At 48.3% G+C, this 26,666-nt stretch overlaps 1 protein-coding gene across 10 annotated transcripts in view; it reads left to right on the top strand.

The window, feature by feature from the left end:
• The window catches only part of LOC139261987 (calcium/calmodulin-dependent protein kinase type II subunit alpha), a 336,847-nt gene that overhangs the window by 33,671 nt on the left and 276,510 nt on the right, over positions 1-26,666 (top strand). The gene's annotated exons all lie outside the window — the stretch shown is intronic.

Genomic DNA, 26,666 nt, shown 5'->3' with positions numbered 1-26,666 from the left:
TTCAACTTCAGTACCCCATTCCTGCTTTCTCGCCATACCCCTTGATCCCCCTAGTAGTAAGGACCTCATCTAACTCCTTTTTGAATATATTTAGTGAATTGGCCTCAACAACTTTCTGTGGTAGAGAATTCCACAGGTTCACCACTCTCTGGGTGAAGAAGTTTCTCCTCATCTCGGTCCTAAATGGCTTACCCCTTATCCTTAGACTGTGACCCCTGGTTCTGGACTTCCCCAACATTCTTCCTGCATCTAACCTGTCTAAACTCGTCAGAATTTTAAACGTTTCTATGAGATCCCCTCTCATTCTTCTGAACTCCAGTGAATATAAGCCCAGTTGATCCAGTCTTTCTTGATAGGTCAGTCCCGCCATCCCGGGAATCAGTCTGGTGAACCTTCGCTGCACTCCCTCAATAGCAAGAATGTCCTTCCTCAGGTTAGGAGACAAAACTATACACAATACTCCAGGTGTGGCCTCACCAAGGCCCTGTACAACTGTAGCAACACCTCCCTGCCCCTGTACTCAAATCCCCTCGCTATGAAGGCCAACATGCCATTTGCTTTCTTAACCGCCTGCTGTACCTGCATGCCAACCTTCAATGACTGATGTACCATGACACCCAGGTCTCTTTGCACCTCCCCTTTTCCTAATCTGTCACCATTCAGATAATAGTCTGTCTCTCTGTTTTTACCACCAAAGTGGATAACCTCACATTTATCCACATTATACTTCATCTGCCATGCATTTGCCCACTCACCTAACCTATCCAAGTCGCTCTGCAGCCTCACAGCATCCTCCTCGCAGCTCACACTGCCACCCAACTTAGTGTCATCCGCAAATTTGGAGATACTACATTTAATCCCCTCATCTAAATCATTAATGTACAGTGTAAACAGCTGGGGCCCCAGCACAGAACCTTGCGGTACCCCACTAGTCACTGCCTGCCATTCTGAAAAGTACCCATTTACTCCTACTCTTTGCTTCCTGTCTGACAACCAGTTCTCAATCCATGTCAGTACACTACCCCCAATCCCATGTGCTCTAACTTTGCACATCAATCTCTTGTGTGGGACCTTGTCGAACGCCTTCTGAAAGTCCAAATATACCACATCAACTGGTTCTCCCTTATCCACTCTACTGGAAACATCCTCAAAAAATTCCAGAAGATTTGTCAAGCATGATTTCCCTTTCACAAATCCATGCTGACTTGGACCTATCATGTCAGCTCTTTCCAAATGCACTGCTATGACATCCTTAATAATTGATTCCATCATTTTACCCACTACCGATGTCAGGCTGACCGGTCTATAATTCCCTGTTTTCTCTCTCCCTCCTTTTTTAAAAAGTGGGGTTACATTGGCTACCCTCCACTCCATAGGAACTGATCCAGAGTCAATGGAATGTTGGAAAATGACTGTCAACGCATCCACTATTTCCAAGGCCACCTCCTTAAGTACTCTGGGATGCAGTCCATCAGGCCCTGGGGATTTATCGGCCTTCAATCCCATCAATTTCCCCAACACAATTTCCCGGCTAATAAGGATTTCCCTCAGTTCCTCCTCCTTACTAGACCCCCCGACCTCTTTTATAACCGGAAGGTTGTTCGTGTCCTCCTTCGTGAATACCGAACCAAAGTACTTGTTCAATTGGTCCGCCATTTCTTTGTTCCCCGTTATGACTTCCCCTGATTCTGACTGCAGGGGACCTACGTTTGTCTTTACTAACCTTTTTCTCTTTACATATCTATAGAAACTTTTGCAATCCGTCTTAATGTTCCCTGCAAGCTTCTTCTCATACTCTATTTTCCCTGCCCTAACCCTAACCCTAACCCTAACCCTAACCCTAACCCTAACCCTAACCCTAACCCTAACCCTAACCCTAACCCTAACCTTTGTCCTCCTCTGCTGAGTTCTAAATTTCTCCCAGTCCCCAGGTTCACTGCTATTTCTGGCCAATTTGTATGCCACTTCCTTGGCTTTAATACTATCCCTGATTTCCCTTGATAGCCACGGTTGAGCCACCTTCCCTTTTTTATTTTTATGCCAGACAGGAATGTACAATTGTTGTAGTTCATCCATGCGGCCTCTAAATGTCTGCCATTGCCCATCCACAGTGAACCCCTTCAGTATCATTCGCCAATCCATCCCAGCCAATTCACGCCTCATACCTTCAAAGTTAGCCTTCTTTAAGTTCTGGACCATGGTCTCTGAATTAACTGTTTCATTCTCCATCCCAATGCAGAATTCCACCATATTATGGTCACTCTTCCCCAAGGGGCCTCGCACAACGAGATTGCTAATTAATCCTCTCTCATTACATAACACCCAGTCTAAGATGGCCTCCCCCCTAGTTGGTTCCTCGACATATTGGTCTAAAAAACCATCCCTTATGCACTCCAGAAAATCCTCCTCCACCGTATTGCTTCCAGTTTGGTTAGCCCAATCTATGTGCATATTAAAGTCACCCATTATAACTGCTGCACCTTTATTGCATGCACCCCTAATTCCATGTTTGATGCCCTCCCCAACATCACTACTACTGTTTGGAGGTCTGTACACAACTCCCATTAACGTTTTTTGCCCTTTGGTGTTCTGCAGCTCTACCCATATAGATTCCACATCATCCAAGCTAATGTCCTTCCTAACTATTGCCTTAATCTCCTCCTTAACCAGCAATGCTACCCCACCTCCTTTTCCTTTTATTCTATCCTTCCTGAATGTTGAATACCCCTGGATGTTGAGTTCCCAGCCCTGATCATCCTGGAGCCACGTCTCCGTAATCCCAATCACATCATATTTGTTAACATCTATTTGCACAGTTAATTCATCCACCTTATTGCGGATACTCCTTGCATTAAGACACAAAGCCTTTAGGCTTGTTTTTTTAACACCCTCTGTCCTTTTAGAATTTTGCTGTACAATGGCCCTTTTTGTTCTTTGCCTTGGGTTTCTCTGGCATCCACTTTTCCTCATCTCCTTTCTGTCTTTTGTTTTTGCCTCCTTTTTGTTTCCCTCTATCTCCCTGCATTGGTTCCCATCCCCCTGCCATATTAGTTTAACTCCTCCCCAACAGCACTAGCAAACACTCCCCCGAGGACATTGGTTCCGATTCTGCCCAGGTGCAGACCGTCCGGATTGTACTGGTCCCACCTCCCCCAGAACCGGTTCCAATGCCCCAGGAATTTGAATCCCTCCCTGCTGCACCATTGCTCAAGCCACGTATTCATCTGAGCTATCCTGCGATTCCTACTCTGACTAGCACGTGGCACTGGTAGCAATCCCGAGATTCCTACTTTTGAGGTCCTACTTTTTAATTTAGCTCCTAGCTCCTTAAATTCATTTCGTAGGAACTCATCCCTTTTTTTACCTATGTCATTGGTACCAACGTGCACCACGACAACTGGCTGTTCTCCCTCCCTTTTTAGAATGTCCTGCACCCGCTCCGAGACATCCTTGACCCTTGCACCAGGGAGGCAACATACCATCCTGGAGTCTCGGTTGCGGCCGCAGAAACGCCTATCTATTCCCCTTACAATTGAATCCCCTATCACTATCGCTCGCCCACTCTTTTTCCTGCCCTCCTGTGCAACAGAGCCAGCCACGGTGCCATGAACTTGGCTGCTGCTGCCCACTCCTGATGAGTCATCCCCCTCAACAGCACTCAAAGCAGTGTATCTGTTTTGCAGTGGGATGACCACAGGGGACCCCTGCACTACCTTCCTTGCACTACTCTTCCTGCTGGTCTTCCATTCCCTCGCTGGCTGTGGACCCTTCTCCTGCGGTAAGACCAACTCGCTACACGTGATACTCACGTCATTCTCAGCATCGTGGATGCTCCAGAGTGAATCCACCTTCAGCTCCAACTCCGCAACGCGGACCGTCAGTAGCCGGAGGTGGACACACTTCCCGCACATGTAGTCGTCAGGGACACTGGTGTTGTCCCCGTGTTCCCACATGGTAGACGATTCACTAGGCTGATTCCGGAGATGAGAGGGTTACCTTATGATGATAGATTGAGTAGACTGGGTCTTTACTCGTTGGAGTTCAGAAGGATGAGGGGTGATCTTATAGAAACATTTAAAATAATGAAAGGGATAGACAAGATAGAGGCAGAGAGATTGTTTCCACTGGTCGGGGAGACTAGAACTAGGGGGCACAGCCTCAAAATATGGGGGAGCCAATTTAAAACCGAGTTGAGAAGGAATTTCTTCTCCCAGAGGGTTGTGAATCTGTGGAATTCTCTGCTCAAGGAAGCAGTTGAGGCTAGCTCATTGAATGTATTCAAATCACAGATAGATTTTTAACCAATAAGGGAATTAAGGGTTACGGGGAGCGGGCGGGTAAGTGGAGCTGAGTCCACGGCCAGATCAGCCATGATCTTATTGTTTCATAGCGGAACAGGCTCGAGGGGCTAGATGGCCTACTCCTGTTCCTAATTCTTATGTTCTTATGTTCTTATGTGTACGCACTTAAGTCTTTGAAGATGGCTGGACAAATTGAGAAGGCTTTGAAAAAAGCACAGGGGATCTTTGCCTTTATTAATGGAGGACCTAAATTACAAAAGCCAGAAACTTATTGCTAAACCTTTATCAATCGCTGGTTAGACCTCAGCTGGAGAATTGTGTTCAGTTCTTTACCTATTCAAAGGGATTCAAGGGTTATGGGGAGCGGGCGGGGAAGTGGAGCTGGGTCCATGATCGGATCAGCCATGATCCTATTAAATGGCGGAGCAGGCTCGAGGGGCCGAATGACCGACTCCTGCTCCTATTTCTTATGTTTTTATGTTCTTATGTTATTAATTTTGGGCTTACACTTTAGGAAGGATGTGAAGGGCTTAGAGAGGGGTGCAAAGGAGATTTACTGAAATGCTTCCAGGGATGAGGGAGTTCAGTTATGTGGAGAGACTGGAGAAGCTGGGGTTGTTCACAAGGGGAGATTGAATAGCGATGTTCAAATTTTTGACGGATTTTGATAGGGCGAAACTCTGTCCACTGGCAGGAGGGTTGGTGACCAGGGTGTCATCATCATATCGTAGGCAGTCCTTCGGAGTCGAGGAAGACTTGCTTCCACTCCTAAAATGAGTCCTTAGGTGGCTGAACAGTCCGATACGAGAGCTACAGTCCCTGTCACAGGTGGGACAGATAGTCGTTGAGGGAAGGGGAGGGTGGGACAGGTTTGCCGCACGCTCCTTCCGCTGCCTGCGCTTGGTTTCTGCATGCTCTCGGCGACGAGACTCGAGGTGCTCAGCGCCCTCCCGGATGCACTTCCTCCACTTAGGGCGGTCTTTGGCCAGAGACTCCCAGGTGTCAGTGGGGATGTTGCACTTTATCAGGGAGGCTTTGAGGGTGTCCCTGTAACGTTTCCTCTGCCCACCTGGGGCTCGTTTGCCGTGAAGGAGTTCAGAGTAGAGCGCAATAACAATAACTTATATTTATATGGCGCCTTTACCATAGTGAAACGTCCCATGGTGCTTCACAGGAGTGTTATGAGACAAATAGTTTGACACCGAGCCACATAAGGAGAAATTATTGCAGGTGACCAAAAAGAGGGAGGTTTTAAGGAGCGTCCTGAAAAAGGAAAGAGAGGGAGAGAGGCGGAGAGGTTTAGGGAGGGAGTTCCAGAGCTTGGGGTCCAGGCAACAGAAGGCATGGCCACCGATGGAGGAACGATTATAATCAGTGATGCTCAAGAAGATTTAAGATTTAAGGTAATTGGCAAAAGGACCAGAGGGAGAGGTGAGGAGAATGTTTTACGCAACGAGTTCTGATCTGGATCACGTTGCCTGAAAGGGCGGTGGGAGAAGATGCAATCGTAACTTTCAAACGGGAATTAGATAAGTATGTTGAAAGGAAAAAATTTCAGGGCTGTGGGGAAAGGGCAGGGGGAGTTGGACTAATTGGATCGCTCTGTCACAGAGCCGGCACAGGCCCGATGGGCATCTTTCTCTGCTGTCTCATGCTATGGTTCTATTTATATAACATCTACAAGCAAGTCCCAAATGCTTTACAGCCAATGAAGTACTTTTTGAAGTCTAGTCATTGTTGTGCTGTGGGAAACGTGGCAGCCAATTTAGGCACAGCACGCTCCCACAGACAGCAATGAGAGAAATGATGAGATAATCTGTTTTAAGTGATTGAGGGATTAATATTTGCTTGCACTCCTGTTCCCTTCTCCGAAATACTGGCCGTGGGCAGACGGGGCCTCAGTTTAATGTCTGAACCGAAAGATGGCATCTCCGACAGTGCAGCGCTCCCTCAGTACTGCCCCTCCGACACTGCAGCACTCCCTCAGTACTGCCCTTCCGACAGTGAGGCACTCCCTCAGTACTGCCCCTCCAACAGTGCGGCGCTCCCTCAGTACTGCCCTCCGACAGCGCGGCACTCCCTCAGTACTGCTCCTCCGACAGTGCAGCGCTCCCTCAGTACTGCCCCTCCGACAGTGCAGCGCTCCCTCAGTACTGCCCTCCGACAGTGCGGCACTCCCTCAGTACTGCCCCTCCGACAGTGCAGCGCTCCCTCAGTACTGCCCCTCCAACAGTGCAGCGCTCCCTCAGTACTGCCCTTCCGACAGTGCAGCGCTCCCTCAGTACTGCCCCTCCGACAGTGCGGTGCTCCCTCAGTACTGCCGCTCCGACAGTGCAGCGCTCCCTCAGTACTGCCCTTCCGACAGTGCAGCTGGGGAACGCAGTTTGTGGTGGGGACCAAAGATAATGGCTTCGGTCTTCCCAATATTTAAATGGAGAAATTTTCTGCTCATCTCAGAACTGGATGTCGGACAAGCAGTCTGACAATTTAGAGAGTGAGGAGCGGTGGAGAGAAGTGGGGGTGAGGTAGAGCTGGGTGTCATCAGTGTACATGTGGAAACTGAGGCTGTGTTTTCGGATGATGTCGCCAAGGGGCAACATGTAGATGAGAAATAGGAGGGGCCAAAGTTAGATCCAGAGGTAACGGAAAGGAAGGGGGCGGAGCAGGAGGTAGGCAAAAGTAAGGGGGAGACTAAATTGCCGGTTGGATAACTAAATCCGTTCGAAGATAGATAGAAGCAAGGCAGACTCGCGTAGATTGGTATTGTTTCAGTGCCTGACAATATCTCTCAAAATTGTTTCTCACCACTTAAACCTGCATTCATATAGCACCTTTAATGTAGTGAAACATAGAAGCATAGAAACATAGAAAATAGGTGCAGGGGCAGGCCATTCGGCCCTTCGAGTCTGCACCACCATTCAATATGATCATGGCTGATCATTCACCTCAGTACCCCATTCCTGCTTTCTCTCCGTACGCCCTTGATCCCTTTAGCCGCAAGGGCCACATCTAACTCCATTTTGAATATATCTAACGAACTGGTCTCAACAACTTTCTGTGGTAGAGAATTCCACAGGTCCGCAATTATCTCAGTGAAGAAGTTTCTCCTCATCTCGGTCCTAAATGGCTTACCCCTTATCCTTAGACTGTGTCTCCTGGTTCTGGACTTCCCCAACATCGAGAACTTTCTTCCTGCATCTAACCTGTCCAGTCCCGTTAGAATTTTATATGTTTCTATGAGATCCCCTCTCATTCTTCTAAATTCCAGTGAATATAAGCCTAGTCGATCCAGTCTCTCCTCATATGTCAGTCCTGCCATCCCTGGAATCAGTCTGGTGAACCTTCGCTGCACTCCCTCAATAGCAAGAACGTCCTTCCTCAGATTAGGAGACCAAAACTGAACACAATATTCCAGGTGTGGCCTCACCAAGACCCTGTACAACTGCAGTAAGACCTCCCTGCTCCTATACTCAAATCCCCTAGCTATGAAGGCCAACATGCCATTGCCTTCTGTACCTGCATGCCAACTTTCAATGACTGATGTACCATCCCAAGGTGCTTCAGAGGAGCGTGATCAATGACCAATCCACACAGAACCCATGTAGGAGACGTTAGCGCAGGTGACCAAAGACTTGGTCGAAGAGGTAGATTTTAAGGAGCCTCTTAAAAGGAGGAGAGAGCGAGGTAGAGGCGGAGAGGTTTATGGAGGGAATTCTTTCGCTCAGGGCTCAGGCAGCTGAAGGTACGGGCGCCAGTGATGGGGTGCAGGAAGTGAGGGGTGAGGGATACGCTCAAGGCCAGAATTAGAGGAATATAGAGTTTCATGGGGGGTTGTAAGGCTGGAGGAAGTTACAGAGATGGCGGGTGTCAGGGGAGAGCGTGGGGGGAGTGGTGTCGCGGGGGGGAGGCGGTGGGGGCGAGGCCTGGAAGGAATTTTAAAACAAGGTTGAGAATTTTGAAATCGAGGCGTTGCCAGACCGGGAGCTAATGTGGCGTCAGTGAGCACAGGGGTGATGGGTGAGCGGGACTCGGTGCGAGTTGGGACATGGGCTGCTCACTAACATTTGATGCATTGGCCATGACAGCTCTTCGAATAGTGCATGAGATCTGTTTGCGCCACTGGAACAGGCCGACAGAGATAAAGTTTAATGTCTTATCCGAAAGACGGCACGTCTGACAGTGCAGCACACCCGCAGTACTGCCCCTCTGACAGTGCAGCGCTCCCTCAGTACTGCCCCTCTGACAGTGCAGCGCTCCCTCAGTACTGCCCCTCCGACAGTGCGGCGCTCTGTCAGTACTGCCCCTCTGACAGTGCAGCACTCCCTCAGTACTGCCCCTCCGACAATGCAGCGCTCCCTCAGTACTGCCCCTCCGACAGTGCAGCACACCCTCAGTACTGCCCCTCTGACAGTGCAGCGCTCCCTCAGTACTGCCCCTCTGACAGTGCAGCGCTCCCTCAGTACTGCCCCTCCGACAGTGCGGTGTTACCTCAGTACTGCCCCTCCGACAGTGTGGTGCTCCCTCAGTACTGCCCCTCCGACAGTGCAGCACTCCCTCAGTACTGCCCCTCCGACAGTGCGGTGCTCCCTCAGTACTGCCCCTCCGACAGTGCAGTACTCCATCAGCACTGCACTGAGGTATCAGCCAGGATTACGGCTTAAATATCAGGAGTGGGACGTGAACACCAATCCTAGCAAATCCCTTCATAGGTTTAAAGACCTCTGTCAGGTATTTCCTGAGTATAAAGCTCAACCTTTCCCGATAGTTGTATCCTCTCAATTCTGGTAACTTCTTTGGAAATCTTTGATGCACTTTCTCCAGCGTTGTAATACGTTTTTTTGTAATATGGAGACCAGAACTGCAAACAATACTCCAAGTGTGGTCTAACCCAGGTTCAACATACACTTAAGAGAGACCTGGGGGTATATGTGCACAAATCACTGAAGGTGGCAGGGCAGGTTGAGAAAGTGGTTAAAAAAGCTTACGGGATCCTGGGCTTCATAAATAAAGAGATAGAGTACAAAAGCAAGGCGGTTATGATGAACCTTTATAAAACACTGGTTCGGCCCCAACTGGAGTATTGTGTCCAATTCTGGGCCCCGCACTTTAGGCAGGATGTGAAGGCCTTAGAGAGGGTGCGGAGGAGATTTACGAGAATGGTTCCAGGGATGAGGGACTTCAGTGACGTGGATAGACTGGAGAAGCTGGGGTTGTTCTCCTTGGAGCAGAGAAGGTTGAGAGGAGATTTGATCGAGGTGTTCAAAATCATGAGGGGTCTGGACAGAGTATATCGAGAGAGACTGTTCCCATTGGTGGAAGATTCGGGAACCAGAGGACACAGATTTAAGGCGATTGGCAGAAGAACCAAAGGCGACATGAGGGAAAACCTATTTACGCAGCGAGTGGTGAGGATCTGGAATGCACTGCCTGAGAGGTTGGTGGAGGCAGACTCAATCGTGGCTTTCAAAAGGGAGTTGAAGGAAAATAATTTGCAGGGTTACGGGGAAAGGGCGGGGGGGAGTGGGACTGGCTGAGGTGCTCTTGCAGAGAGCCGGCCCGGGCTCGACGGGCCGAATGGCCTCCTTCTGTGCTGTAACCGTTCTCTGATTCTATGATTCAATACATCCCTGCTTTTCTATTCCAATCCTCTGGAAATGAACCCGAGTGATTTGCGTGCAACCTTTATCAATCAGCTTGTATTGCAACTTTCAGTGGTGTGTGTAACTATAATTCCAGATCTCTTTGCTCCTGCACCCTATTTATTTTCTTACCTTCCAAAAGATGAAGTGGCCTCCTTATTCCTCCAAGCACCTCGCGCTTTGCCATGTTGCATTTCATTTCCCATCAATCCACCCACTCTGACAGCCTGTTTATTTCTTCCTCTATTCTGTCACAGCCCTCTACCTTCTAAAGTAAATCCCACCTCCTCCCGCCTCTCCCAATATGTTATCATCTGCACATTTTAACACCATACCTCCAATTTCTGAGTCCAAGTCATTACTTCTGTATATGATGAACAACAACAACACCAACGTGTATTTATATAGCGCCTTTAACGTAGTAAAACGTCCCAAGGCGCTTCACAGGAGCGTTATGAGACAAAAATTTGACACCGAGCCACACAGATAGAAATTAGCGCAGGTGTCCCAGAAGCTTGGTCACAGAGGTAGGTTTTAAGGAGCGTCCTGAAGGGGGAGAGTGAGATAGATAGGCGGAGAGGTTTAGACAGGGAGTTCTGGATGAGCAGAAATTTTCCCCAATTGAATATTGAGAAGAGCGAAGCCATTGTGGGAAAGCGGGTTGTGTAGAGGACACAGAGAGGCTGCAAAGAGATTTAGATAGGTTAAGCGAATGGGCGAAGGTTTGGCAGATGGAATACAATGTCGGAAAGTGTGAGGTCATCCACCTTGGGAAAAAAAACAAAAAAAGGGAATACTATTTGAATGGGGAGAAATTACAACATGCTGAGGTGCAGAGGGACCTGGGGGCCCTTGTGCATGAATCCCAAAAAGTTAGTTTGCAGGTGCAGCAGGTAATCAGGAAGGCGAATGGAATGTTGGCCTTCATTGCGAGAGGGATGGAGTACAAAAGCAGGGAGGTCCTGCTGCAACTGTATAGGGTATTGGTGAGGCCGCACCTGGAGTACTGCGTGCAGTTTTGGTCACCTTACTTAAGGAAGGATATACTGGCTTTGGAGGGGGTACAGAGACGATTCACTAGGCTGATTCCGGAGATGAGGGGGGTTACCTTATGATGATAGATTGAGTAGACTGGGTCTTTACTCGTTGGAGTTCAGAAGGATGAGGGGTGATCTTAAAGTAACATTTAAAATAATGAAAGGGATAGACAAGATAGAGGCAGAGAGGTTGTTTCCACTGGTCGGGGAGACTAGAACTAGGGGGCACAGCCTCAAAATACGGGGGAGCCAATTTAAAACCGAGTTGAGAAGTAATTTCTTCTCCCAGAGGGTTGTGAATCTGTGGAATTCTCTGCCCAAGGAAGCAGTTGAGTCTAGCTCATTGAATGTATTCAAGTCACAGATAGACAGATTTTTAATCAATAAGGGAATTAAGGGTTACAGGGAGTGGGCGGGTAAGTGGAGCTGAGTCCACGGCCAGATCAGCCATGATCTTGTTGAATGGCGGAGCAGGCTCGAGGGGCTAGATGGCCTACTCCTGTTCCTAATTCTTATGTTCTTATTGTTTCGGTCCCGGCCACAAATGCCGTTCCCTAGCCACTGACTCCACCTCTCTCCCCAACTCCTGTCTGAGGCTGAACCAGACTGTTCGCAGCTTTGGTGTTACAATTGACCCTGAAATGAGGACTTGAATTAGTGGAAAGTCCCTTTGTTTTTGGTGTTCTTGGTTGACAGAAAGAAAAAACTTGCATTTCTATAGCAACTCAGAACTTCCCGAAACACTTTACGACAATGACAAAAAGCTTGGTCAGAGTTGCCCTTGAGAAGGTGAGCCGCCTTCTTGAACCGCTGCAGTCCGTGTGGTGAAGATGCTCCCACAGTGCTGTTAGGGAGGGAGTTCCAAGATTGTGACCCAGCGACGATGAAGGAATGGCCGACAGATTTTAAGGAGCGTCTTAAAAGAGGAAAGGGAGTTAGAGAGAGAGAGGCGGAGAGGTTTAGGGAGGGAATTCCAGAGCTTGGGGCCCAGGCAACAGAAGGCACGGCCACCAATGGTGGAGCGATTATAATCAGGGATGCTCAAGAGGGCAGAATTAGAGGAGCGCCGACATCTTGGGGAGTTGTGGGGCTGGAGGAGATTACAGAGAAAGGGAGGAGCCAGGCCACAAATGGATTTGAAAATAAGCAAGAGAATTTTAAAATCGAGGCGTTGCTTAGCCGGGAGCCAATGTAGGTCAGCGAGCACAGGGCGTGATGGGTGAGCGGGACTTGGTGCGAGTTAGGACACGGGCAGCCGAGTTTTGGATGAACTTTACAGACAATTAAGTACATTTTGAAGTGTAGTCACTGTTGTAAACGCAAGAGCCAATTTACGCACAGCAAGCTCCCACAAACAGCAATGTGATAATGACCAGATCATCTGTTTTTGTTATGTTGATTGAGGAATAAATATTGACACTCATCATCATAGGCGGCCCCTCGAACGAGGATGACTTGCTTCCACATGAGTTCACAGATGTTTCAATGAAGGACCCGATGTTCCAGGTCCTGAACTACAGTTGAGGGGGTGGAAGATGGCTGTGCGTGGATTTTTTTAACGTGGGGTGACCGTTGCACACCAGCCACCACACGGGCTTGACAGAGCGAGGTCTTGGTCCAGTGGCAAGGGTTAACCAGGGCGACTGGAGACCAGCTCTGCTGCACGGACCCAGTGCGCTCACATATCGCAGTGTGGGCTGGGCCCGTGCTGCCCCGGGCCCTCGGATCTTCTGGGCCCCGAACTCACGTCTCTGCTGGGCCCCGTACCCTCATTTGCCGCACCTCTGCCCACGATATTCCAGGGCCTGGTGCTCCAGCTCTATTTATAGCCCCGACCTGCCGTGCTGTTCTCACACAGGTCGGGGCGGCCCACTATGTTTCGCTAGGACACTGGGAATAACTCCCCTGCTCTTCTTTGAAATAGCGCCATGGGATCTTTTACATCCACCTGAGAGAGAGCAGATGGGGCCTCGGTTCAATGTGTCATCTAAAAGACGGCACCTCCAACAGTACAAGACTACCTCTGCACTATATTGGCTACAAAGCGCTTTGGGATGATCTGGGGTCATGAAAGGCGCTATAGAAGTGCAGATTCTTGCTTTATGTCGATGTACTGGTAGGCTGTCATGCTTTCTTCTTTGAAGTAGAGTCCTCACACACTGTCCGTGAGCCACATCAGTTGACAGATTCTGCGGTGTGTTGTTGAGAGGAGCAATGGGGCGTAAAATCTCTTTGAAGGGAGTCCTGTCAAATCAAGGCAATTAAAGCAACACAATTATTAATTGATGAATATCTTAACAACACCATGCAGAGAAAAACCCTCAGAATTTCAACCTGCAACTGTGGGATAATCCAGGCCGACCGACACTTGTGTATTCAGCGAGTCTTTCATAGAATAGCCCTCCTGTGGCATGCAATCATCAGCAGCAACTCCCAAACCTGCGACCTCGACCCCCTAGAAGGACAAGGGCAGCAGGCACATGGGAACACCATCACCTCCACGTTCTCACCCAAGTCACACACCATCCTGACTTTTATTCATTCCTGGGCGTCGCTGGCAAGGCCGGCATTAATTGCCCATCCCTAACTGCCCCTCGACAAGGTGGTGGTGAGCCGCCTTCTTGAACCGCTGCAGTCCGTGTGGTGAAGGTGCTCCCACAGTGCTGTTAGGGAGGGAGTTCCAGGATTGTGACCCAGCGACGATGAAGGAACGGCCGATATATTTCCAAGTCGGGATGGTGTGTGACTGGGAGGGGAACGTGGAGGTGGTGGTGTTCCCATATGCCACGCATCGGCCGTTCCTTCATCGTCGCTGGGTCACAATCCTGGAACTCCCTCCCTAACTGCACTGTGGGAGCACCTTCACCACACGGACTGCAGCGGTTCAAGAAGGCGGCTCACCACCACCTCCTCAAGGGGCAATTAGGGACGGGCAATAAATGCCGGCCTTGCCAGCTACACCCACATCTGGAGAATGAATAAAACAAAATGTTTGGACTGGGTGAATAATGCATACACGGGCCGATTGGGTTAATAGAGGACGCTCACTGCTGCTATGAATTCTGGGATAACCTTGCCTCCATAGGTGCTGAAGAAGACGTCACAAGTCCCATAGACCCCTGGGCTGTGAAGTTAGCAAGAGAGTGAAAGAGGAGGGAGAGAGAAAACGGATAATTATAGACCAATTAGCCTGACATTAGTAGTGGGGAAAATGTTGGAATCAATTATTAAGGATGAAATAGCAGCGCATCTGGAAAGCAGTAACAGGATCGGTCCAAGTCAGCATGGATTTATGAAAGGGAAATCTTGCTTGACAAATCTTCTGGAATTTTTTGAGGATGTAACTAGTAGAGTAGACAAGGGAGAACCAGTGGATGTGGTGTATTTGGACTTTCAAAAGGCTTTTGACAAGGTCCCACACAAGAGATTGCTGTGCAAAATCAAAGCACATGGTATTGGGGGTAATGAACTGACGTGGATAGAGAACTGGTTGGCACACAGGAAGCAGAGAGTCGGGATAAACGGGGCCTTTTCAGAATGACAGACAGTGACTAGTGGAGTGCCGCAGGGCTCAGTGCTGGGACCCAGCTCTTTACAATATACATTAATAATTTAGATGAAGGAATTGAGTGTAATATCTCCAAGTTTTCAGATGATACTAAACTGGGTGGCGGTGTGAACTGTGAGGAGGACGCTAAGAGGCTGCAGGGTGACTTGGACAGGTTAGGTGAGTGGGCAAATGCATGGCAGATGCAGTATAATGTGGATAAATGTGAGGCTATCCATTTTGGGGGCAAAAATACGAAGGCAGAATATTATCTGAATTGCGGGAGATTAGAAAAAGGGGAGGTGCAACGAGACCTGGGTGTCATGGTTCATCAGTCATTGAAAGTACAGCAGGCGGTGAAGAAGGCAAATGGTATGTTGGCATTCATAGCTAGGGGATTTGAGTATAGGAGCAGGGAGGTCTTACTGCCTTGGTGAGGCCTCACCTAGAATATTGTGTTCAGTTTTGGTCTCCTAATCTGAGGAAGGACACTCTTGCTATTGAAGGAGTGCAGCGAAGGTTCACCAGACTGATTCCCGGGATGGCTGGCTGACATATGAGGAGAGACTGGATCAACTGGGCCTTTATACACTGGAGTTTCGAAGGATGAGAGGGAATCTCATAGAAACATATATGATTCTGATGGGACAGGACAGGTTAGATGCGGGAAGAATGTTCCCGTTGTTGGGGAAGTCCAGAACCAGGGGAGACAGTCTTAGGATAAGGGGTAGGCCATTTAGGACTGAGATGAGGAGAAACTTCTTCACTCAGAGGGTTGTTAACCTGTGGAATTCCCTGCCGCAAAGAGTTGTTGATGCCAGTTCATTGGATATATTCAAGAGGGAGTTAGATATGGCCCTTACGGCTAAAGGGATCAAGGGGTATGGAGATAAAGCAGGAAAGGGGTACTGAGGGAATGATCAGCCATTATCTTATTGAATGGTGGTGCAGGCTCGAAGAGCCGAATGGCCTAATCCTGCACCTATTTTCTATGTTTCTATGTAAGACAGGGAGAACTGATGAGAGAAAATATATTGATCAACGTTTCACAAAGCTGCCTGTAAGAGAGAAAGACTTGCATTTCTATAGCACCTTTCATGACCACCGGATGTCCCAAAGCACAGCCAATGAAATACTTTTGGATGTAGTGTGTGTTGTAATGTGGGAAACATGGCAGCCAATTTGTGCACAGCAAGCTCCCAAAAACAGCAATATGATAAATGACCAGATATCTGTTACTGATTGAGGGATAAATATTGGCCCGGGGACACCTCCCCTGTTCTTCTTTGAAATAATGGCCCTGGGAATCTTTTACGTCCACCTGAGAGGGCAGACGGGGCCTCGGTTTAACGTCTCATCTGCACGACAGCACCTCTGACAGTGCAGTGCTCGCTCTTATAACTGGCATCATAGGTCAGATGTGTCGGTAACATTTACACAAGTCCAGCTCCCTCAGCACTGCACTGGAATGTCGGGATGGATTTATTGTGTTCAAAACTCTGGAGTGGAATTTGAACCCACAGCCTTCTGAGTCAGAGGCGACTGTGCTACAGAACGGCATAAGCAGCAGTATAGACCACTTGGGCCTATGACCTATTTCTGTGCTGTAATACGATGTAACACTCCCACTGCAGTCCATCATAAAACTGTAAATTCCTCTTTTTAACAGCACCGACGTACTTAACTCCAGTTGATATTTTGAGACTGTGAAATTCGCACCTTGGGTTTGTCTGGCTGAACAGGGCAGTTTGAGACTTTTGAATTCTGTTCATAGCCAGCTTTTTATTTCCAGATTTTATTAGTAAAAGTGACGGTGAAGCTGCCAGATTGTCGTAAAAACCCACCTGGTTCATTAATGTCCTTGAGGGAAGGAAATCTGCTGTCCTTACCCGGTCTGGGCCTATATGTGACTCCAGACCCACAGCAACGTGGTTGACTCTTAACTGCCCTCTGATGAAGTCTAGCAAGACACTCAGTTGTATCATCATCATCATAGGCAGTCCCTCGGAATCGAGGAAGACTTGCTTCCACTCTAAACATGAGTCCTTAGGTGGCTGAACAGTCCCTGTCACAGGTGGGACAGACAGTCGTTGAGGGAAGGGGTGGGTGGGACTGGTTTGCTGCACGTTCCTTCCGCTGCCTGCGCTTGGTTTCTGCATGCTCTCGGTGACGAGACTCGAGGTGCTCAGCGCCCTCCCGGATGCTCTTCCTCCACTTAGGGCGGTCTTTGGCCAGGGACTCCCAGGTGTCGGTGGGGATGTTGCACTTTATCAGGGAGGCTTTGAGGGTGTCCTTGTAACGTTTCCTCTGCCCACCTTTGGCTCATTTGCCGTGAAGGAGCTCCGAGTAGAGCGCTTGCTTTGGGAGTCTCGTGTCGGGCATGCGGACAATGTGGCCCTGCCCAGCGGAGCTGATCAAGTGTGGTCAGTGCTTCAATGCTGGGGTTGTTGGCCTGGTTGAGGACGCTAACGTTGGTGCATCTGTCCTCCCAGGGGATTTGTAGGATCTTGCGGAGACATCTTTGGTGTTATTTCTCCAGTGACTTGGGGTGTCTACTGTATATGGTCCATGCCTCTGAGCCATACAGGAGGGCGGGTATCACTACAGCCCTGTAGACCATGAACTTGGTGACAGTTTTGAGGGCCTGGTCTTCAAACACTCTTTTCCTCAGGCGCACTGGAGGCGGTCTTGGATCTCGTCATCGATGCCTGCTCTTGTTGATAAGAGGCTCCTGAGGTATGGGAAATGGTCCACGTTGTCCAGGGCCGCGCCATGGATCTTGATGACTGGGAGGCAGTGCTGTGCGGCGAGGACAGGCTGGTGGAGGACCTCTGTATTACGTAGGGCCCATGGTTTCATACACCTCAGTAAATACGTCAACTATGTCCGCGAGTTCAGCCTCTGTGTGTGCGCAGATGCAGGCGTGTGCTGTAGCTCGATGACAGAGGTTGGGGTGTTATCAGACCTGACCTGGAGATGGAGAAGGTTGAACAGGTTCCCATTGGTACTATAGTTTAGTTCCACTCCAGCGTTGGAGCTTGATGACTGTGAGGTGGAGCATGTGTAGTGTATGTAGGTACCTTTAGTAATGACTCCACGAGGCAGGGTATGATACTTAAACTGTGTAGACCTGTAGTCCTTTATTTGCAGCTCCTGAGTGAGAACAACAAGCAGTGTGTTCCTTTTCATACTGGGTTACCTGCAGTGTGCAGGTGACCCTTAGGTCTCCAGCAGCAGCACCCTCTGGTGTACAGGCAAGGTGTGTACAGTGTAAGGTGTACATTCAGTGTTGCATAACAGTGTTACAGACATCACACAGTAAACAGACATGCATACACAACAACATTTTCCCCCTAAGCATTTTTCATATCCTTATTATCATGACCAGGGGAGGTGATCAGTGGTGGGCTATGGGGGGTTGTGGTGAGGGTTGTGTGGTTGCCAGGTGGTTACACCCCTGTGCTTGAGGATGGCCTTGTATGTTTCCCCTCCCTCACACACAGACCATGTGGGTGTCACTGTTGTGGGATCCTTCGGGGTGTAACCACAGCAGCAGTGGGTGATGTGTATACACTGTGATGTGAGTAGTTGTGGGGTGGTGGGCAGGGCCACAAGACTGGGTGGGCTCCTTGTCCACCAATTGGGATGAGGCTCAGGTCATCCCAGGGTTTGCCAGTAAAGCTGGAGGGTATTGGTCTCATGCTCCTGGTGTTGGCCCTGGTGGCCAGGGGTTGTAGGGCTGGTCTGGTGCTGGTTGCCATTGGTGGTGGCTGGGCTGCCCATTGACCACTGTCCCTGTAGTGGGTCTGCTCCCACTGCCTGTGTGTGTGTCCTGCAAGGGGCATCACATTCGTTCCAAAGGTCCAGGCTACATGGTCAGGTAGCCTGCTGGACCTGGGGGTCTCCCACAGGGGGATTCCATTGGCATCAGCATGGTCCCTGTAGGACCCAATGTCCTTTGGCAGTGTCCTACCGGTATACATGACACCTTGGCTCTGATCACACATAGTTGAGCCCGCATTATACATTCTAGCATTTGCATCACTTTTGGGTGTCCTGGTTTCAACAGACATGGTTACATTAGGCATTTCACATTCTCTATCATTATTGTTAAGCATAATAAACTTGTTCTTAACCTTACTGACCCCTGCATTCATCTCATTAGTCACATTAGTTAAACCAGCATCACAATTCATGGTTACATTGCATACATTTTCATATTTGCACCCTTTATTTGCATCTTTAGCTTTATAGTCCGTGTACTCAAATAGTTGAAACTTCCCCTTTAAATTTTTTTGGTTACCGGTCTCCTTTAAGGGAGCCTTCAAATTCGATTGGCCGCTCGATGTCACATGATGCTCCTCCATGTTCACTCGTGGCATGGCGGAGGCCATTTTGATGACAGGTTCTGCTGCTTGTGGTGCTGCAGCCATTTTCTGGTCTTGCTGCAGGTAGGCTGTGGTGCTCTTTTCTTCCACAGGTTCGGCCCTGGACATCGGGAATCCATTTCTTTTGTCGATGTTCACCTCTTGGAGTGCTGCCCCGGCCCGGAAAGTGCAGTTTGGATCCTCGGTCTCGGAGATTTCGGCAGTCGAGCTGGACAGTGGAACCTCCGGATGCTGCGATGGATCCATGTTCGAGGTCGATTGCCGGAGCCCGGAGGCCTGGGAGCAGCTTCGCTTGGACAGGCTGTCATTGTGGTCGATTGGCGGGATTCATCCAAAGTTCTTCAAAGGTTGCTTGGCTCATCACAGACTGGCTCGCCCCTGTGTCGCTCTCCATAGAAACTGGGACCCCGTCGACGTCTAAATTTCATCGCCCATGGAGAACTCTCGGTGGAGCAGGTATGAGGTCCGTACTCTTCTTCCAGGGGTTGAGCAACTTCACCTTCCTCTGTGTCAGAGCCCCGGTGATCAGCCAACTCATCAGAGACTCGGTGAGTAAAGCTTTTTCTGCACATCCTTTGAAGGTGCCTTTTCTCTTTGCATGCATAGTCTTTGTAGCGGCACTGGTGGGCCCTGTGGTTTCCTCCACAGCACCAGTACGGGGCTAGCCGGTTTGCCCCATGTGGCGGACTCATGGTTGCGGGACTCGGGGCAGCGTTTCTGCCCTTAGAAGTATCAATGCGGTGCACTGCTCTCGTCGGTTTAGAGTCCCTTAGTGCTTCATTTAGGTGGCCGCCAAAGTCGCACGGTGCAGCCAGTCTCCTTAGGTGTCCCAATCTTTCTACAAAAGTGTCCCAATCTTCCCCATCGGTAAATTGCTGAAAGTTGCTGAGATTCAACACGCTGAGCATGTGGTTCGTGACCTCGTATTCCCGTCACCAGTTGTAGCGTATGTAGGCACCTTCAGTAATGACTCCACAAGGCAGGGTATGATACTTAAACTGTGTAGACCCATAGGCCTTTATTTGCAGCTCCTGAGTGAGGACAACAAGCTGTGAGTTCCTTTTTATAGTGGGTTACCTGCCGTGTGCAAGTGACCCTTAGGTCTCCAGCAGCAGCACCCTCTGGTGTACAGGCAAGGTGTGTACAGTGTAAGGGTACATTCAGTGTTGCATAACAGTGTTACAGACATCACACAGTAAACAGACATGCACACACAACAGCATGGCAGCGAGGAAGATTGAGAAGAGGATTGGGGCGATGACGCAGCCCTGTTAGACCCCAGTCCGGACGTGGATTGGACCCGTTGGTAAGGATCGCGGCCTGCATGTCGTCTTGGAGCAAGCGGAGGATGTATGAGGCGGAGTTGTAGATGTTGGATGGTAGCATATTGTTTATGTTAATGGCCTGTAATCCAGATGCCTGGACTAATGATCCAGAGACATGAGTTCAAATCCCATGACGGCAGCTGGGGGAATTTAAATTAATTTAATGAAATAAAACTGGATTAAAAAGCTGGTATCAGTAATGGTGACATGAAACGACCAGATTGTCGTAAAAACCCATCTGGTTCACTAATGTCCTTCAGGGAAGGAAATCTGTCGGCCTTACCCGGTCTGGGCGTGTATGTGACTCCAGACCCACAGCAATGTGGTTGACTCTAAACTGCCCTCTCCATCACCTTCTCGAGGGCAATTAGGGATGGGCAATAAAGGCTGGCATTGCCAGCGATGCCCACATTCCAGGAACAATTTTTTTTTAAAGTAGGAATGGGCAATAAATTACGGGGTTCATTCGAGATGAATAGAATTCAAAAGCAGAGTAGAAAATGTTCAATTTATATAGAAGCTTGGAGTACTGTGGTCAATTTTGGTTTCCATTTTACAAGAAGCAGATAGAGGCACTGAAGAAGGTGCAAACAATATTTACAAGGGTGACGTGAGAATAGAGAGGTTATACCTATCAAGAAAGACTGACCAGGCTGGGACTCTTTTCTTGAGAAAAGAGAAGGCTCTGTGGGGTAACCTGATTGAGGGCTTTAAAATTATGAAAGGGTTCGATAGGGTAAACGTAGAGAAGATGTTCGCACTTGTGGGAACGGTAAATCTAGGGGACATTAATATGTGATAGTCACTCATAAATCCAATAAGAACATAAAAATAGGAGCAGGAATAGCTATACGGCCCCTCGAGTCTACTCCGCCATTTAATACGATCATGGCTGATCCGATCATGGACTCAGCTCCACTTCCCCGCCCGCTCCCCGTAACCCCTTAATCCCTTATTGTTTAAGAAACTGTCTATTTCTGTCTTAAATTTATTCAATGTCACTGCTTCCACAGCTCTCTGAGGCAGCGAATTCCACAGATGTACAACCCTCTGAGCGAAGAAATTCCTCCTCATCTCAGTTTTAAATGGGCGGCCCCTTATTCTAAGATCATGCCCCCTAGTTCTAGTCTCCCCCATCAGTGGAAACATCCTCTCTGTATCCACCTTGTCAAGCCCCCTCATAATCTTATACGTTTCGATAAGATCACCTCTCATTCTTCTGAATTCCAATGAGTAGAAGCCCAACCTACTCAACCTTTCCTCATAAGTCAACCCCCTCATCCCCGGAATCAACCGAGTGAACCTTCTCTGAACTGCCTCCAAAGCACGTATATCCTTTCGTAAATATGGAAATCAAAACTGTACGCAGTACTCCAGGTGTGGCCTCACCAATACCCTGTATAACTGGAGCAAGACTTCCCTGCTTTTATACTCCATCCCCTTTGCAATAAAGGCCAAGATTCCATTGGCCTTCCTGATCACTTGCTGTACCTGCATACTAACCTTTTGTATTTCATGCACAAGTACCCCCAGGTCCCGCTGTACTGCAGCACTTTGCAATCTTTCTCCATTTAAATAATAACTTGCTCTTTGATTCTTTCTGCCAAAGTGCATGACCTCACACTTTCCAACATTATACTCCATCTGCCAAATTTTTGCCCACTCACTTAGCCTGTCTATGTCCTTTTGCAGATTTTTTGTGTCCTCCTCACACATTGTTTTTCCTCCCATCTTTGTATCGTCAACAAACTTGGCTACGTTACACTCAGTCCTTTCCCTCCAAGTCATTAATATAGATTGTAAATAGTTGGGGTCCCAGCACTGATCCCTGCGGCACCCCACAGGTTACTGATTGCCAACTCGAAAATGAACCATTTATCCCGACTCCCTGTCTTCTGTTAGTTAGCCAGTCCTCTATCCATGCGAATATATTACCCCCAACCCCATGAGCCTTTATCTTGTGCAGTAACCTTTTATGTGGCACCTTGTCAAATGCCTTCTGGAAGTCCAAATACACCACATCCACTGGTTCCCTTTTATCCACCCTGTTCATTACATCCTTAAAGAATTCCAGAAATTTGTCAAACATGACTTTCCCTTCATAAATCCATGCTGACTCTGCCTGACCGAATTATGTTTTTCCAAATGTCCTGCTACTGCTTCTTTAATAATAGACTCCAACATTTTCCTAACCACAGATGTTAGGCTAACTGGTCTATAGTTTCCTGCTTTTTGTCTGCCTCCTTTTTTTAAATAGGGGTATTACATTTGCAGTTTTCCAATCTGCTGGGACCTCCCCAGAATCCAGGGAATTTTGATAAATTATAACCAATGCATCCACAATCCCTGCCGTTACTTCTCTGAAGACCCTAGGATGCAAGCCATCAGGTCCAGGGGATTTATCTGCCTTTAGTCCCATTATCTTACTGAGTACCACCTCCTTAGTGATTGTGATTGTTCCTTCCCCGCGATAACCAAACCAGTGTATTATACAATTTAAGCATAACCTCCCTGCTCTTGTATTCTATGTCTCGGCCAATAAAGGCAAGCATTCCGTATGCCTTCTTAACCACTTCATCCACCTGGCTTGCTACTTTCAGGGATCTGTGGACAAGCACTCCAAGGTTCCTTTGTTCATCTACACTTCAAAGTGGCCTACCACTTAATGTGTACACCCTTTCCTTATTAACCCTCCCCAATTACATTACCTCACACTTCTCCGAATTAAATTCCATTTGTCACCGTTCTGCCAACTAACCAGTAGATTGATATCCTCCTGCAGTCCATGACTTTCCTCTTCATTATCAACCACACAGCCAATTTTAGTATTATCTGCAAACTTCTTAATCATGCCCCCTATGTTCAAATCTAGGTCATTGATATATACCACAAAAAGCAAGGGACCCAGTACTGAGCCCCGCGGAACCCCACCAGAAACATCCTTCCAGTTACAAAAACATACATCAACCATTACCCTTTGCTTCCTACCTCTGAGCCAACTTTGGATTCAACTTGCCACTTTGCCCTGGATCCCATGGGCTTTTACCTTCGTGACCAGTCTGCCATGTAGGACCTTATCAAAAGCTATGCCAAAGTCCATATACACTACATCGTGCGCACTACCCTCATCAACCCACCTGGTTACCTCTTCAAAAAATTCTATCAGGTTAGTCAAACACGATCTTCCCTTAACAAATCCACGCTGACTGTCCCTAATTAATCCTTGCCTTTCCAAATGTAGATTTATCCTGTCCTTCAGGAGATTTTCCAATAATTTCCCCACCACTGAGGTTGGGCTGACAGGCCTGTAATTACTCGCTCTATCCCTTTGACCCTTCTTAAACAAGAGTACCACAGTAACAGTCCTCCAGTCCTCCAGCACCATGCCTGAATCCAGAGAACTGGAAAATTATGGTCAGAGCCTCTGCTATTTCCTCTTTTGCTTCGCTCAGCAGCCTGGGATGCATTTCATCCGGGCCTGGGGAATTATCCACTTTCAAAGCTGCTAAACCCCTTAATACTTCCTCTCTCACTATATTTATTTCATCCAGAATATCACACTCCTCCTCGATAGCAGTATCTGCATTGCCCCTTTCCTTTGTGAAAACAGATGCAAAGTATTCATTAAGAACCCTCCCAACATTGTCCGCCTCCACACAAAGATTACCCTCATGGTCTCTAATAGGCCCTACCCTTTCTTTAGTTACCCTCTTGCTCTTAATATATTTATAGAATATCTTTGGGTTTTCCTTAATTTTACTTGCCAAAATGTTTTCATGCTCTCTCTTAGCATTCCTAATATCTTTTAAAATTTTACCTCTGAAGTTTCTATATTTCTCCAGAGATTCTACAGTATTTAGCCGTCTATATATGACATACGCTTCCATTCTTTTCTTTATCCTCCCTGTACGTCCCTAGACATCCAGGGGGCTGTAGAATTGTTATTCCCACTGTTTTTCTTTAAGGGTTTCGCCTGAGCCTTCCGGATCTCCTCCTTGAATGCCTCCCACTGTTCCGACACTGATTTACCTACAAGTAGTTGTTTCCAATCCACTGTGGCCAAATCACTCCTCAATTTAGCAAAGTTAGCTTTTCCCCAATTTGGGACTTTTATTCCTGGTCTATCTTTGTCCTTATCCATAACTACCTTGAATCTGACTGAATTATGGTCACTGGCACCCAAGTGCTCTCCCAGGTCGCCGTTTGGAGCGTGGGCAGGAATAGCGGCGGGGCTCTGGTACAGCAGAGGAACGGAAAGGTCGTGCCGTACTTGCGACGAGTGATCAGGGTGGAGGAGCGATGAGGGAGCGTGGCTGAGATCTGGTGGGTGATTGTGACAGAGCTTTGGCGAATGTTTGGTGCGGAGGCGCGGCGGGAGAGATTGGCGGAGGTGCGGCGAGTGTTTTTGTGGCGGAGGAGCGGCGAGAGATCGTGGCGGAGGTGCGGTGAATGAGGGTACGGGGCCCAGGAGAGCCGAGGGCCCAGGGGCAGCACGGGGCCCAGCCCACACTGCGATATGTGAGCGCACCGGGTCCGTGCAGCAGAGCTGGTCTCCAGTCGTCCTGGTTAACCCTTGCCACTGGGCCAAGGCCTAGCTCTGTCAAGCCCCGTGTGGTGGCTGGTGTGCAACGGTCACCCCACGTTAAAAAAATCCACACACAGGCACCTTCCACCCCCTCAACTGGAGTTCAGGACTGGAACATCGTGTCCTTCGTCGAAACATCTGTGAACTCATGTGGAAGCAAGTCATCCTCGTTCTATGGACCACCTATAATGATGCTCTCTCACTGATACCTTGTCCACTTGCCCAGCTTCATTCCCCCAAACTAAATCCAGAACTGCCCCCTGTTTCCGTGCTATGAAACGCTCGTCACTTCTATCTGCTGGTACCGTATCCTTTGTTTCTATTTCAAAATGACATGACTACTCTGGGACTGGCTCAACATTAGGAGTTCATGAATTATACAGGGCCTCAGTATGTCGCTGCTTGAATTCATACAGCGTCTCAGTTATTTCCTAATCCATATACTCTCCAAAAAACAAACTGTTACGGAATTTTTAAACAGCTGAACAAAAATCAAAACCAATTGCGAAGGCTGGCTCTTTAATTAGATTTCTAAACAATTAAACCCTTTCAGAAAGTCAACAACGAACTTTCATTTAGTATCCAACTGCTGCGATGGCAGACTGAGTCCCTATCTATCTGCTCCAGCGAACATACAAGATTCTGAGGGGGATTGACAGGGTAGATGCTGAGAGGTTGTTTGCCCCCGGGGCTGGAGAGTCGAGAACCAGGAGTCACAGTCTCAGGATAAGCCATTTAGGACTGAGATCAGGAGTTCATGAATTATACAGGGCCTCAGTATGTCGCTGCTTGAATCCACACAGCGTCTCAGTTATTTCCTAATCCATATACTCGCCAAAAAAAATGTTGTTGTGTGCAGTTTTGCTCTCCTAATCTGAGGAAGGACATTCTTGCGAGTGAGGGAGTGCAGCGAAGGTTCACCAAACTGATTCCCGGGATGGCTGGACTGACATATGAAGAAAGACTGGATCGACAGGGCTTATATTCACTGGAGTTTAGAAGAATGAGAGGGGATCTCAAAGAAACATATAAAATTCTGATGGGACTGGACAGGTTAGATGCAGGAAGAATGTTCCCGATGTTGGGGAAGTCCAGAACCAGGGGTCACAGTCTAAGGATAAGGGGTAAGCCATTTAGGACCGAGATGAGGAGAGATTTCTTCACTCAGAGAATTGTGAACCTGTGGAATTCTCTACCACAGAAAGTTGTTGAGGCCAGTTCGTTAGATATATTCAAAAGGGAGTTAGATGTGGCCCTTACGGCTAAAGGGATCAAGGGGTATGGAGAGAAAGCAGGAATGGGGTACTGAAGTTGCATGATCAGCCATGATCATATTGAATGGTGGTGCAGGCTCGAAGGGCCGAATGGCCTGCTCCTGCACCTATTTTCTATGTTTCTATGAATTTCTTCACTCAGAGGGTGGTGAATCTTTGGAATTCTCTGCCCCAAAGGGTTGTGGATGCTGAGTCTCTGAATATATTCAAGGCTGAGATCGATAGATTTTTGGAGTTTAGGGGAATCGAGGGATATGGAGATCGGGCGGGAAAGTGGAGTTGAGGTCGATGATTATCCATGATCGTATTGAATGGCGGAGCAGGCTCAAGGGGCTATAAGGCCTACTCCTGCTCCTAATTCTTATGTTCTTATTTAAGATCCCATGACACTTTTTGAAGAAAAGCAGGGAAGTTCTCCCCCGTGTGCTGGTCAACGTTCCTTCCTCAACCAACTGCACCAGAAGAAATAAGTGAGCGGGACATTGCACTGGAGAGGGTGCAAAGGGGATTTACGAGGGTGTTGCCTGGACTTGAGAATTTTAGGATAGGCTGGGTTTGTTTTCTTTGGAA

Source organism: Pristiophorus japonicus, chromosome 4, assembly GCF_044704955.1.
Source record: "Pristiophorus japonicus isolate sPriJap1 chromosome 4, sPriJap1.hap1, whole genome shotgun sequence".
In the NCBI taxonomy this organism is placed as follows: domain Eukaryota; kingdom Metazoa; phylum Chordata; class Chondrichthyes; family Pristiophoridae; genus Pristiophorus; species Pristiophorus japonicus.
The sequence above is the reverse complement of the archived record's forward strand: the minus strand, read 5'-3'. Positions and strand labels throughout refer to the sequence as shown.